The 13,425-nt window shown below is 41.6% G+C and overlaps 1 pseudogene; it reads right to left on the bottom strand.

The window, feature by feature from the left end:
* LOC139409761 (KICSTOR complex protein SZT2-like) overlaps positions 1–13,425 on the bottom strand; it is a 114,382-nt pseudogene that overhangs the window by 93,715 nt on the left and 7,242 nt on the right.

Here is a 13,425-nt window from a genome sequence, read left to right as displayed (position 1 = left end):
AAAATGACACCAAGGTGGTTAACCTTTATTGCCCATTAATTAAAATGTGCGGACAGATTCTCTCTGTGCTTTGGCTCCAATAATAAGTACCTCGGTCTTGTCTTGATTTAGCTGGAGGCAGTTGTGAGCCATCCAAGTATTTCAATCACTAATACAGTCAAATAACGTATCTGTGGAGCTAAAATCCTCTGGTGACACAGAAATGTAAAGTTGTGTATCGTCTGCGTAGCAGTGAAAATCAATGCTGTGCTTTCTGATAACACTGCCAAGGGGTAACATTTATAAACTAAACAGTACCAGACCCAAAATCAAACCTTGTGGAAAGCCACTTGTGATATCTATTTTCTCTGAGCTATGTTCACCAAGGGTGACAAAACTATTGACCAGTTAAATAGGTCCTAAACCAATTTAGAACAGGAGGTCAACCCACCTCTCCAGTCTATCCAGAAGGACATCATGGTCAACAGTGTCGAATGCAGCACTTAAATCCAAGAGTTTGGCATCTGTTGGCTGAAGATAATTTACCACTTTAACATCTGTGATAAGGTGTGCATGAAAACCAGATCGGAATTTTCAGAAATACAGTTGGCACTTCCCCAAAAATATTTTAGATGTTTGAAAAACAGTTTCTCCCGAATTTTGCTTAAGTATGGAAGATTAGAGATTGGCCGAAAATTGCTAATGCTGAAGAATCTATATTATTCTTAGTGCATTGAGGAAAGTGCCTGTAAACAGGGAGTGGTTAACAATAGCTTACACTTCTTCAGATATGCAATTAAAAATGTTTTGAAGAAGTTGGTGGGGATAGGATTGAGAAGGCAGGCTTAAGTTGTGATATCACTTTCCTGAGCATGTCTGTGTCAACTAGGGAAAATAATGGCATAGTGCCTTTGGACTAATGTTTGTTATCTCATCTCTGAAAAATATGCTGCAAACTCATCACATTTAGATGAGGAAAGTTCAGAGGTTTGTGGGGGTAGGATTTATCAGACCATCAATGGTCGAGAAGAGCACTCTCAAAACATTCTGACTTGTTATATTTGCCGCCTCAAAATATCATAATGGACCTGCAACTTCCGCTCTCCCTTTCGGCAATTTGTCCAATTTATTTATTTCCTCACTACTCAAAGGATGTGGCTTTTTCAACTTTGTGCTCAGGTCATTCACGAGAAAGGTTTTACCAGTGATTGCTCTAACATTTAAAAGCTCCATATTCAATGAGTGTGTGCCACTCTGCCCCTGGGGCATCTGGCTCGAGGTAACCAATGGAATATCAACCACATTTAATTAATGTTGCAACCACATCTTTGGACAGTCTTCAATCTATCAGAATGGTAGGATATGACAGTTTGTATACAGTTTGTATACAGATATGACAGTTTATATCACTAGAAGCCGGAGTTAGAGATACAAAAATGAGGTTACTCACAATAACCATAGTGCCATTTCTACGGGAGTTGATATGATTTTCAAGTCCTCTGTTGCTTATTCTGACAGCGAGGACTGGAGCTCTACCAGACCATAAGTAAGAGTCAGTTTGCCTGGGCTACAGCAAAGTCATTGTACTTAGAAAGCAGGTTATCTTTTTCTCACAGCCGATTGAGCAGCCAGAAGGACCTATTCCCTAAGCTGCTTGATGGTGGTGCATTTAGGGCAGACAAATCCCTTTTCAATGTATCAGTTCCATCTTATCTTCATCTTGTGATTGTGTGGAAAGAATCTCACACCTAAAGCATTTGTGCCCAGCCGTGGATAAAAACACTGGCGGGCTAGCACTGCTAGCATTAGCCTGCTCTGTTTTCATGACGGCTGGCAGCTAACTACTACTTAAGTGTCATGACGTTGTATGAGGTTTATGACCCCCATAAATACAATATTTCTGTAATCCAACCAGTTGAAAGTGTCCGTTGGTACTTGAATAATATGATGTCAGATCAATTGGTGTCTGGGACATTATATCTGATAGAATGACATAAATTATATCTTGGAAAGTCTACACATTCTCGTCATCAGATTTTAGCTTCTAAATGAGAGAATTGTAAACGACGCTCACTCAGCTACGCCCAAGTGAACAGATATTGGTTGAGAACTATGAAACACGCCCTTCCCTCCCTCCCCCAATACAAAAGCCCATTGACGGATGTCAACCTTAGTTCCCGACGACGTTAGGACTGGTGTCCATTTCAACGTGGAGGTGAAGATCACCATGCTGGAAGGATGAATTTCGAGCAGCCAGAATACAGCACGAGCTGAGTTTGGCAACTTGGTATGAACTTTGAACTCTTATTCATTAAAGAAGTGATACATCCTAGGTATTGAGTTATCAGCTGCAGCTGTAAACGTACGTGGCCTAGGAAAGGACAGACAATCCTATGAGAAGACAGGGTACTTTAACGTATCCGCTCTACAACAATACGACCTGAAATATTCTACAAAAGACAAGGGCGATCTCTGCTGGTCAAACCAGTCTTCCATCTTCGACCCATCTATCGAAGAGTAGCTCAGTGTAATATATATCTTGCATTTTCCTTTTCCGAATGGGCGGTTATTAGAATGCATAAGATTCTGTATTTACGGTAGCATAGCTTCTCAAGGTCCGATAGAGACACAATCCCCTTTTCCCTCAGTCTTCCCGTGCTTTCATTCAAACCCGTCATACCGGTTTTTCTTTTATGACATAATTAGTAATCGATGTATGATCCATCCTGTGTATATGTAATTCTATGTGATTATTTAGGTATTTAGTAAATAAATAAGCCAATTTTTGTATTGCTGATTCAACTTGTTAGCCAGGCTTCGTGAAGATAACCAAGAATTTTACGACTTTCAGATGAGACTGAATAAGGTGACGATTAATAATTGACTGCTATTGATATAAAAGATCTTCAGATCTTTAAGAGTTTATTCGGAAGACAGCAGCCCTATAAAACACTCTTCTGTGGTGCCCCAGGTTATTAACAAGTTAGTTTTTGCATTGTTTAACTCAATCACGTAATCAATCAAATGTTAGGTAATCAATTTGATAAAATAGCCTGTCATATAATTTAATCAGTCAGAGACACAACAACAGGAATTTGGAAAACAAACTTGCGGTCCCAGCCGTAAAAAGGCTAACCGCATCACGGAATCAGTAGCAATAAAAACTTTAGCTATGATTAAAAACTATTGAATTCAAATGATTTGATAAAAACAACAAAACAAGTGTAGACAGTACACTGTTCTGTTGTGCGACTGTTTTTTTACTATTAAACTAGTATTGTTTTCAATTTTGTGAAGCAGTTTGTGTCTATTAACCAGGACTCAACTCGGACTCAGGAAGCCTGGTGACTGGTGGTTACAGGGAAGCAAGAGAGTCACTTCCGCGATGTGTAGCCTGTGATCGGAGGCAGAGCGGAGCCTGTCTGCCCAAAATCATTGTTTTCTCCCCTGCAGCTCACCAGCTGGCGTAGGCTGTGTGCCGGTATGGGCGAATCCTTCCCACTGCTAGAGAACAGAACCCTCGCTGGTCTGTGCACCCAGTGCTGCTAATATTCTGCTTATCATAGCAGCCTATCCAGTCCAAGTCACGAGAAAGCGAGTCCGAGTTACCAATGGTCGAGCCCAAGTTGAGTCAAAAGTCACGAGTTCAGAACTCGAGCACTACAACACTGGCTCAAAGTACCTCACCAGTGCCACACAGTACCTCAAAAGGTATACTCTTAAACCAGTGATATCTCAAAGCCACCATCTAGCAGCCACATCACATTTACTGCAACTGTTTTACTGTATAAGCATCTGCAACCCTAAAGGTCTCCTACCCAGCCCCGACCCTAAAGGTCTCCGACCCAGCCCCGACCCTAAAGGTCTACTAATTTCACTAAATTAAATATTGGTGTCATTATAACTATAGAACATTTGTTTGGTAAAAGAATAAGACCTATTAAAAATGGATGACTCGTGACTCTACCATTGGTGACTCAGACTAAGACTCTACCTTCAGCCATAGTGACTCGTGACTGGACTCGGGCACAGGGGACTCGACCTCAAGTTGTAGTGACGCAACTACAGTACTGCTGTGAGGTAATGTGACTGGTCTGAAAGAGTCCTGTACCTTTGGTAAGGTTGATCTCCCTGATGGTGTATCCCTCTCTCAGTCTGACCGACACCACACTGACCAGGTGGGCGTGCACCTCCTTCTCTGTGTGCTTCTTCCTCCTCATCACTAATGCAAGGTTCCCACGGGCTGACACCAGGTGCTCATTGAACAGCTTGTGCTGAGACACTGTGAAGCACACATACAAATAAATAATAAGTTAATTAATTAATGCATGCATGCATACAGTGTTAAAGAAACGGCAACAAGAAGGCCCTGACATGTGATTTCAATATACAGTAGCTTATACTATTATTGAGAAGAAAGGTAAAGAAATTACTATTATCAACATCATGTGTTTTCACTTCCCCTGTTGCAATATGGACTGTGACAAACTTTGCCCAACCAAAACTATGGTCCCTCTCACTTTGAAAAGCATCAGAAACAGACAAAAAGACAACCAATTTGATCTTGTCTAGGTGTCTAGCCAGCCATTAAAGCTTGTTCATTCATCAGCATCTCTTCATGTTAAACCTCACATTATAAAGATTTACTTCTATTCAGAGAGCAGCCAGACATCTCTACGGATTTATTCTGATTCACACGGATAATAATGGGGTGTTTGGAAATGACAAGAGAATCGTACAAAAGCCACTGTGTTTGGACTGTCACAGAGAGCGCTAAGGAGTTCAATCAAGAACACTATCTATAAAATAACTTGTTTCAGCCTAAATTGCACTCTGATGGGGATCAGGTACACAGCAGACGACAGACAACAATGATCATGTCCCGGAAACTAAATAAAGAGAAGAAATAATGTCCTCAGCTCTCAGACTATTTTTCTGTTGATTTGTGTGTATGCAGAAAAACAGACAAAATATACTTAAGTATCAAAAGTGTATGTAATTCATAAAATACACTTAAGTATTGAAAGTAAAAGTATAAATCATTTAAAATTCCCTATATTAGGGGCACACTCCAACACTCAAGACATAATTTACAAAAGACGCAGTGTTTAATGAGTCCCCCAGATCAGAGGCAATAGGGATGACCAGGGATATTCACTTGATAAATGCATGAATTGGACCATTTCCTGTCCTGCTAGCCATTCAAATTGTAATGAGTACTTTTGAGTGTCAGGGAAAATGTATTGAGTAAAAAGTATGTTATTTTCTTTAGGGATGTAGTGAAGTAAAAGTAGTAAAAAAGATAAATAGTAAAGTAAAGTACAGCCCAAAAACGACTTAAGTAGTACTTTAAAGTAATTTTACTTAAGTACTTTACACCCAGGGGCGCCATATGGGGGGAAAGTTAGGACGATTCTGTTAGGTCCTGTGACTGACAGGGGCCCTACAAAAAATATTAGAACAATATTAAATAATTAACCTATAATCATTAATACAATATTTTATTTACAATGTACTAATAAAACTAAATGGTTGATTTGTCTTGTTTTTGGCAAAAAGTAAACATCCAGAGAGCCTCTGTATTGCCCCCTCCCCTCCCTCTATCTACATGAAATGGTTCGGTCCTGCCCACAAACCAGGCACAAACGGTACTTGCTAGCAGTGAATTGCGAGTGAGGAGTGCTGGTGGAGAATCATGTCTCAGCTTCCCAAAGAAAAATCTGGCTGCCAAAAATAAAAAGACAGGAGAGAGAAAAGAAAGGGCGACAGTATGTCACCTAATTTTTCACAAAGGAAGGTGGGTTGTAGTCCGTGAGTGGTGGAAATTAACCTGTTAGCTTAGTCCATAGTGAAATAGGCTACTTTTGCTCCTCTAACATTAGTTACTTAATACCTTCACAGAATTTTCTGAGTGTTTACATTTCGCTCCTCTTTTAGCCGACATTTAATCAATGCAGGCAAACTTTGAGGAAGCTATTCATTCATACTAAAATCAGTTGTCCCTGCCCGGTGCCAGGCCCAAAAGATGCAGCTTCAGGCTCAGTAGCCCTGTCTCCCCATCCCCACTGCCCTGAACCAGCCCTACTCCCAACTGAAGAAGGAGGTGAGCAGCATTGTGTTGAATGACATGTCAGTTGGCATAATTGCAGGTACTGCAATGTATTGAGGACAAGAATGTGATTCTCCAGTCAGGAAAAATCTTGAAACAGAGGCAGCCAATGTCAGAGCCTTAAAGGAAGAGATGCAGGCTCTTAGAGAAGGATGGGAGTCTCTCCTGTCTGTGGAAACACTGACTGTTACGCAAATGGATGTTGCACCTTAATTTAGCAAGGAACACAGCCGCCAGAGAAAGAGATTCCATGATGAGACCTCTCAAGAGGAGATGGCTCAGGACAGTGCAGCAACGGTGTTTCGAAACAGTGTTTTTTACTGCTATGGACAACATCATAAGTGACTTGGACACTAGGTTCCACAGCAATGCAAAGATTGTAGAAGAATGTCTGCTGTTCTGAAAGTTGGGCAGATTAGTGAGGATAAAGTCCCTTCTGTGTGCCAACCACTGATCATGAAGTATTCCAGAGATCTTACACCTACTTCAAAATGAAGTAAGACACCTGAACACTGTATATGCTGCCATGAGAACAGACTGAGAACAAGATACATCTCAAAGTAATGGCTTGTTTGCCATTAAATTCATTTTGCACAATCAAGACCCAAAGTGGAAGAAACCTATTGATTTGGTGACCACTTGACCTTACCTCTAGCGCCACCATCAGGCCTTTTCATTTTGTTTCCAATTTTTACAGCTGCTTATTTTCTAGTTGGTAGGTATACTTAGTTCAAAAATCTTCTGCTGATTTTATTATTTTGTTTATTATATCTTTCTATAGATGATAATGTTAATTTATTTGAATTGAAGAGGCTAATGTATATTTAAGTTATATTTATTTTAAGTTATTCATTAAATTTAAGAGAATGTTACATTCAAGAATTGTAATTGCTCATTTCTTATAGAGGGTATCAGTCTTGCATCAAATAGCAAATTCCACTGCAGAGTGTTGCATGAATGTCTGCACAGTGTTATATTTTCACAGCTCACTGTCAGTAAATATCGTACAGTAAATATTGGACTACAAGAGAGTTGCAAGCCTGCAAAGGTAAGAGTTATTTAAAGTTTTGAATGGGTCGATTGGGTTCTGGAGGTGTATGGTTACAGCAATTGCGCAGGGATGGTGTGGCCTGTGGTGGTTGGCCCAAAGTGATATCTTTCATGGAGGCCCAAAGTATTATCTTTCATGGGGGCCCAAAGTGATATCTTTCATGGGGGCCCAAGTGATATCTTTCATGGAGGCCCAAAGTGATATCTTTCATGGGGGCCCAAAGTGATATCTTTCATGGGGGCCCAAAGTGATATCTTTCATGGGGGCCCAAAGTATTATCTTTCATGGGGGCCCAAAGTATTATCTTTCATGGGGGCCCAAAGTGATATCTTTCATGGAGGCCCAAAGTGATATCTTTCATGGAGGCCCAAAGTGATATCTTTCATGGGGGCCCAAAGTGATATCTTTCATGGGGGCCCAAAGTGATATCTTTCATGGGGGCCCAAAATTATATCTTTCATGGGGGCCCAAAGTGATATCTTTCATGGGGGCCCAAAATTATATCTTTCATGGGGGCCCAAAGTGATATCTTTCATGGGGGCCCAAAATCCCTGGCGGCAGCCCTGTTTGCACCACTGGATTAGCGTAGTCATAGCGCAACCTGTAGTTGATAATCAGTGACCACTAAGTGGATGTCACCAACTAAAGTATTCAAATTACTAATGTTTAACTTCCGACATAATGCCGGCATAACAATGTGACAAGGGTTACGACATGTCTGTATTATCATGATGTGCTGTGCAATTCAAAAGCTAATGGTGGGATATGAAAAAAAAATCTGAGAAAAAATCTGAGAATATGAAAGTGATCTACTCAAATCCTGTTTTGGCTCAGGACATTGAGCAAAACTGTAATGGCGAACAACAATCCTAGAGTGAAAAATTGACAAAATACCATACTCTTTCTTACCACAGTAGTACTCAGGGTTCATGGACTCGCTGGTCTTGAGGAAAGAGTATGTGAGGAAGGCCTTGTGGTAGCTGTTCATGTTCTGATTGGCCAGGTCAGGCTCAGGACAGCTAGATAGGTAGGAGCCAAAGGTAGCCAAGGAGATGAACTTCATCAGCTTCATCAGTACCCAAAACTACAAGTCGTATGAATAGGCCCCGCCCACCTGACAACATACACAGAGAACGGAAGCAAAATATGAAACCAACCACAACTATAGATTATCTACAATATGTGAAGATTTATTCAGAACCAACTTTGATTACAAAAATAGTGTTACTGAATGAGAGAGACAATATTTAGTAGATGGATTCTCTGAAGGGCAGTTGTCTGCTGGCCTAAAATCCAAACTGAATCCACAAATTTCACTTTGTTAAACAGAGCATGGACTCAGATTGGATTCCATGCTCGTTGTCTGCCTCAGTTGAGAAGATACAATAATCCACAGTAGACAGCAGCTCTCATGGTGTTGTAATGTTGTAATGTACACTGAATATACACAGCAGGTTGACCCACTGGGCTATGTTGTGGCATGTTTCAGTACCTGAATGAAGGAGCAGGTGATGGTTCCACTCCTGAGCTGGTTCAGAAGGGTCTCACACACAGCCACGTCAGGCACACTGGTCACCCCATCTGTAACTACGATTACACCTGGAGAAGTTTGATTGAGAGTTTGGTTTAATGGGTTACAACAAAACAGGATCAACTCAGGTTAAGGCAGGTAAAACTGACTTAAACAAATGTCACTCTTCCCTAGGGAGCAGTGGTAAAAAGCTAGGCTTTCAAAGACAAATAGGCACAGTGTGGAAAACCAACCTTGATTGTTCGATTGAACAAAGAAATGCAGTAAGTATGGACGTTCTAAACCAACCTGCAATGGAGTTGGGGGGGAAACAGCTGTAGAGCTAGGATGCCCTGTCACACCATGCTGACCAGCCCTACGTCTGCAGTCACCATGGAAACGCCATGATTCCTCACAGGCACCTCCTCCATGATCATGTCACTGCCGAACCCAGGGCAAGGGATTGGCCCATCAAACTATGAGAGAGAAAATGAATGATCAACTGAGATCAACCTGAAAATGGAGGGGGGGGGGGGTATCTGGGGGGCTCTGAGATACCAGAACGCATTGAGAAAAAGAAGTCAAACAACGTAGCAGCACAGCAGACAAATAATAAATAAACAGCCAAGTAGCCTACTATCTATGGTGGTGAAATAGACAGCACTCTCCAAGGTGCTGATTAATTCAAAGCATTTTTGCCCACATACTTGAGTATAGCTGCAGGGCTTACACAAGTCTGAATTTCTTATTGCCTCATTTTATAGACATCAATGTACAGCAACATTTTTACACATCACTGCAGAACACCCACCATATACACATAGTAAGCTGTGGGGCTTACCAGACTTGAATTCATATTATTTTCAAGACATCACTGCAGAAAGCCCGCCATATACACACACACAGTCAGCTGTGGGGCTTACCAGACATCATGTAGCAGTAGAACAAATATCACAATATCGGAAGATAACTTCAAATCAAATTAATCAATATAGGCTACAGCAGAACACACAAGAATATATAGGCTTCCTGTCTATGTGACAATATGATGCACATATTCACATTAACCTCCTACAATGACAATCCCCGTATCAAGTCCACTTAACCACTGACAGTCAATTTCTGGCTCAAAGCTATGAGAGGGCCTGTGGCTGTGATGTTTAGCCTCCTAAGGAGGTTGGGAAGATAACACTCAAAATGAAAAAGTTGTCTGTAGAGTAACCATAACCTGGGTGTCCTTGTCTACAGGGCTGGCTGACACCAAATGCACCTTGGTTGGAGCATGTTCAAAAACCTTTTTTTCTGACGGCTCTTTGTTTTTTAAAAACTTTTTTAGAACTGAGGCAGAGGATGTAACTGTACATTCCACCCACTCTTTTGCTAGTTTAAATCAGTGTGGCAGGATAGGATGATTACACAGAAGGATCACCACACTTTTACATGATGATGGGGCAGGAGAAATAACGAGGAGCAAACTTCATTTAACAGTACCTCTTGCGGCATTATTTATTAATTGTTTCACTGTTCGCACTATAAAAACATTTTTTAAAAGCAAACAGGGCCTCACGAGTGGCGCAGCGGTCTAAGGCACTGCATCGCAGTGCTTGAGGCGTCACTATAGACCCGGGTTTGATCCCAGGCTGTGTTGCAGCCGGCCGCGACCGGGAGACCCATTAGGCGACGCAAAATTGGCCCAGAGTTGTCCGGGTAAGGTTTATCCGGCCCGGGATGTCCTTGTCCCATCGGACTCCTTGTGGCGGGCCAGGCGCATGCACGCTGACTTCGGTCGCCAGTTGTATGGCGTTTCCTCTGACACATTCGTGCGGCTGGCTTCCAGGTTAGGCAAGCAGTGTTAAAAAGCAGTGCGGCTTGGCAGGGTCGTGTTCTGACATGCAGCGATGAGACAAGACTAACTACCAATTGGATATCACGAAATTGAGAAAAATGGGTAAAAAGTAAAAAATATATTTTATTTATGTATTTGCAAACAGTGAAATAATTTATAAATAATGCCGCGAGAGGTACCGGATCCGAGAAAGAAGGTGTCTGAATGAACAAAGTCAACTCAGAGAGGTCCCGGATCTGGTTCTAGCAGGATCCGGCTGAAATTAAGCACTGCTTAATACCCCATAACGGCAAAGTCAAAACATATTTTTAGGAATGTTTGCAAATTTATTGAAAATGAAATTCAGAAATATCTCTTTTACATATGTATTCACACCCGAGTCAATACTTTGTAGAAGCACCTCTGGCAGTGATTAAAGCTGTGAGTCATTCTGGGTAAGTCTCAAACCTGGATTGTGCAATATTTGCCCATTTTTATTTTTTTAAATTCTTCAACCTCTCAAATTAGTTGTTTGTTGATCATTGCTTGACAACCATTTCAAGGTTTTGCCATAGATGTAAGTCAAAACTGAAAGTCGGCATCTTGGTAAGCAACTCCAGTGTAGATGTGGCCTTGTGTTTAGATTATTGTCCTGGTAAAAGGTGAATTCATCTTCCAGTGTCTGATGGAAAGCAGACTGAACCAGGTTTCCCTCTAGGATTTTCTTGTTTGCTTTAGCATACCTGTTAAAGCAGCCAGCTGATTCTAGCCATCCTGGTTAGTTCTAGTCGGGCAGCTTAGTCTCCCATTCAGAGGACCCCCACTTTTGTCAGTGTCTTATTGGTCCAGGTCACGCCAAATATTTATCACCACATCTCCTTCAGCCCATCAGTTGCCTTGATCCCTTGACTTCAGTTTCAGTTAGTCTATGACCCGAGCACGCTGTGTGGTCAAAAACATGCTTCCCCATCCTGATGAGCACTTCCCCAGTTTCCCTCCTGCTGAACTTTTTCTCCTGTGGACTTAATCCCTGTATGTCTGATGTTTAATTGTGTGTGCATCTAAACGACCACATAGTTAATGTCAGTTCTCACTGGATATGATTCTCAGTTATCTGAACCATGAGTGGATAGATGTGTGTGTGTGTGTGTGATGTGTGTGGACATCTTCCATTAAACTCCCCTTAAACTGGACATCCGCCTAATCCTTGTTCTGACCTGACATTCTGTAGTGGTTACTATCGGTCTTAAGCCAGCACCTAAGGTTTCTTATTACATTCATGGTCTTTCAATTCTCTACAACCCTACCCCTATTTTTCAAGGCCCATAACATGACGCAGCCACCACTATGCTTGAAAATATGGAGTGGTACTCAGTAATGTGTTGTATTTGCCCCAAACATTACACTTCGTATTTCAGGACAATATACAGTGGGGCAAAAAAGTATTTAGTCAGCCACCAATTGTGCAAGTTCTCCCACTTAAAAAGATGAGAGAGGCCTGTAATTTTCATCATAGGTACACTTCAACTGTGACAGACAAAATGAGAAGAAAATTAAGGTGGAAAATAAGTATTTGGTCAATAATAAAAGTTTATCTCAATACTTTGTTATGTACCCTTTGTTGGCAATGACAGAGGTCAAACGTTTTCTGTAAGTCTTCACAAGGTTTTTTCACACACTGTTGCTGGTATTTTGGCCCATTCCTCCATGCAGATCTCCTCTAGAGAAGTGATGTTTTGGGGCTGTTGCTGGGCAACACAGACTTTCAACTTCCTCCAAAGATTTTCTTTGGGGTTGAGATCTGGAGACTGGCTAGGCCACTCCAGGACCTTGAAATGGTTCTTACGAAGCCACTCCTTCATTGCCTGGGCAGTGTGTTTGGGATCATTGTCATGCTGAAAGACCCAGCGACGATTCATCTTCAATTTCCTTGCTGATGGAAGGAGGTTTTCACTCAAAATTTCATGATACATGACCCCATTCATGCTTTCCTTTACACGGATCTGTCGTCCTGGTCCCTTTGCAGAAAAACAGCCCCAAAGCATGATGTTTCCACCCCCATGCTTCATAGTAGGTATGGTGTTCTTTGGATGCAACTCAGTATTCTTTGTCCTCCAAACACGACGAGTTGAGTTTTTACCAAAAAGTTATATTTTGGTTTCATCTGACCATATGACATTCTCCCAATCTTCTTCTGGATCATCCAAATGCTCTCTAGCAAACTTCAGACGGGCCTGGACATGTACTGGCTTAAGCAGGGGGACACGTCTGGCACTGCAGGATTTGAGTCCCTGGCGTCGTAGTGTGTTACTGATGGTAGGCTTTGTTACTTTGGTCCCAGCTCTCTGCAGGTCATTCACTAGGTCCCCCCGTGTGGTTCTGGGAATTTTGCTCACCGTTCTTGTGATCATTTTGACCCCACGGGGTGAGATCTTGCGTGGAGCCCCAGATCGAGGGAGATTATCAGTGGTCTTGTATGTCTTCCATTTCCTAATAATTGCTCCCACAGTTGATTCCTTCAAACCAAGCTGCTTACCTATTGCAGATTCAGTCTTCCCAGCCTGGTGCAGGTCTACAATTTTGTTTCTGGTGTCCTTTGACAGCTCTTTGGTCTTGGCCATAGTGGAGTTTGGAGTGTGACTGTTTGAGGTTGTGGACAGGTGTCTTTTATACTGATAACAAGTTCAAACAGGTGCCATTAATACAGGTAACGAGTGGAGGACAGAGAAGCCTCTTAAAGAAGAAGTTACAGGTCTGTGAGAGCCAGAAATCTTGCTTGTTTGTAGGTGACCAAATACTTATTTTCCACCATAATTTGCAAATAAATTCATTAAAAATCCTACAATGTGATTTTCTGGATTTTCTTTCTCATTTTGTCTGTCATAGTTGAAGTGTACCTATGATGAAAATTACAGGCCTCTCTCATATTTTTAAGTGGGAGAACTTGCACA

Source organism: Oncorhynchus clarkii, chromosome 5 (assembly GCF_045791955.1).
Source record: "Oncorhynchus clarkii lewisi isolate Uvic-CL-2024 chromosome 5, UVic_Ocla_1.0, whole genome shotgun sequence".
NCBI lineage: Eukaryota > Metazoa > Chordata > Actinopteri > Salmoniformes > Salmonidae > Oncorhynchus > Oncorhynchus clarkii.
Note: the sequence above shows the minus strand (reverse complement) of the source record. Positions and strands in the feature narration are given on the sequence as shown.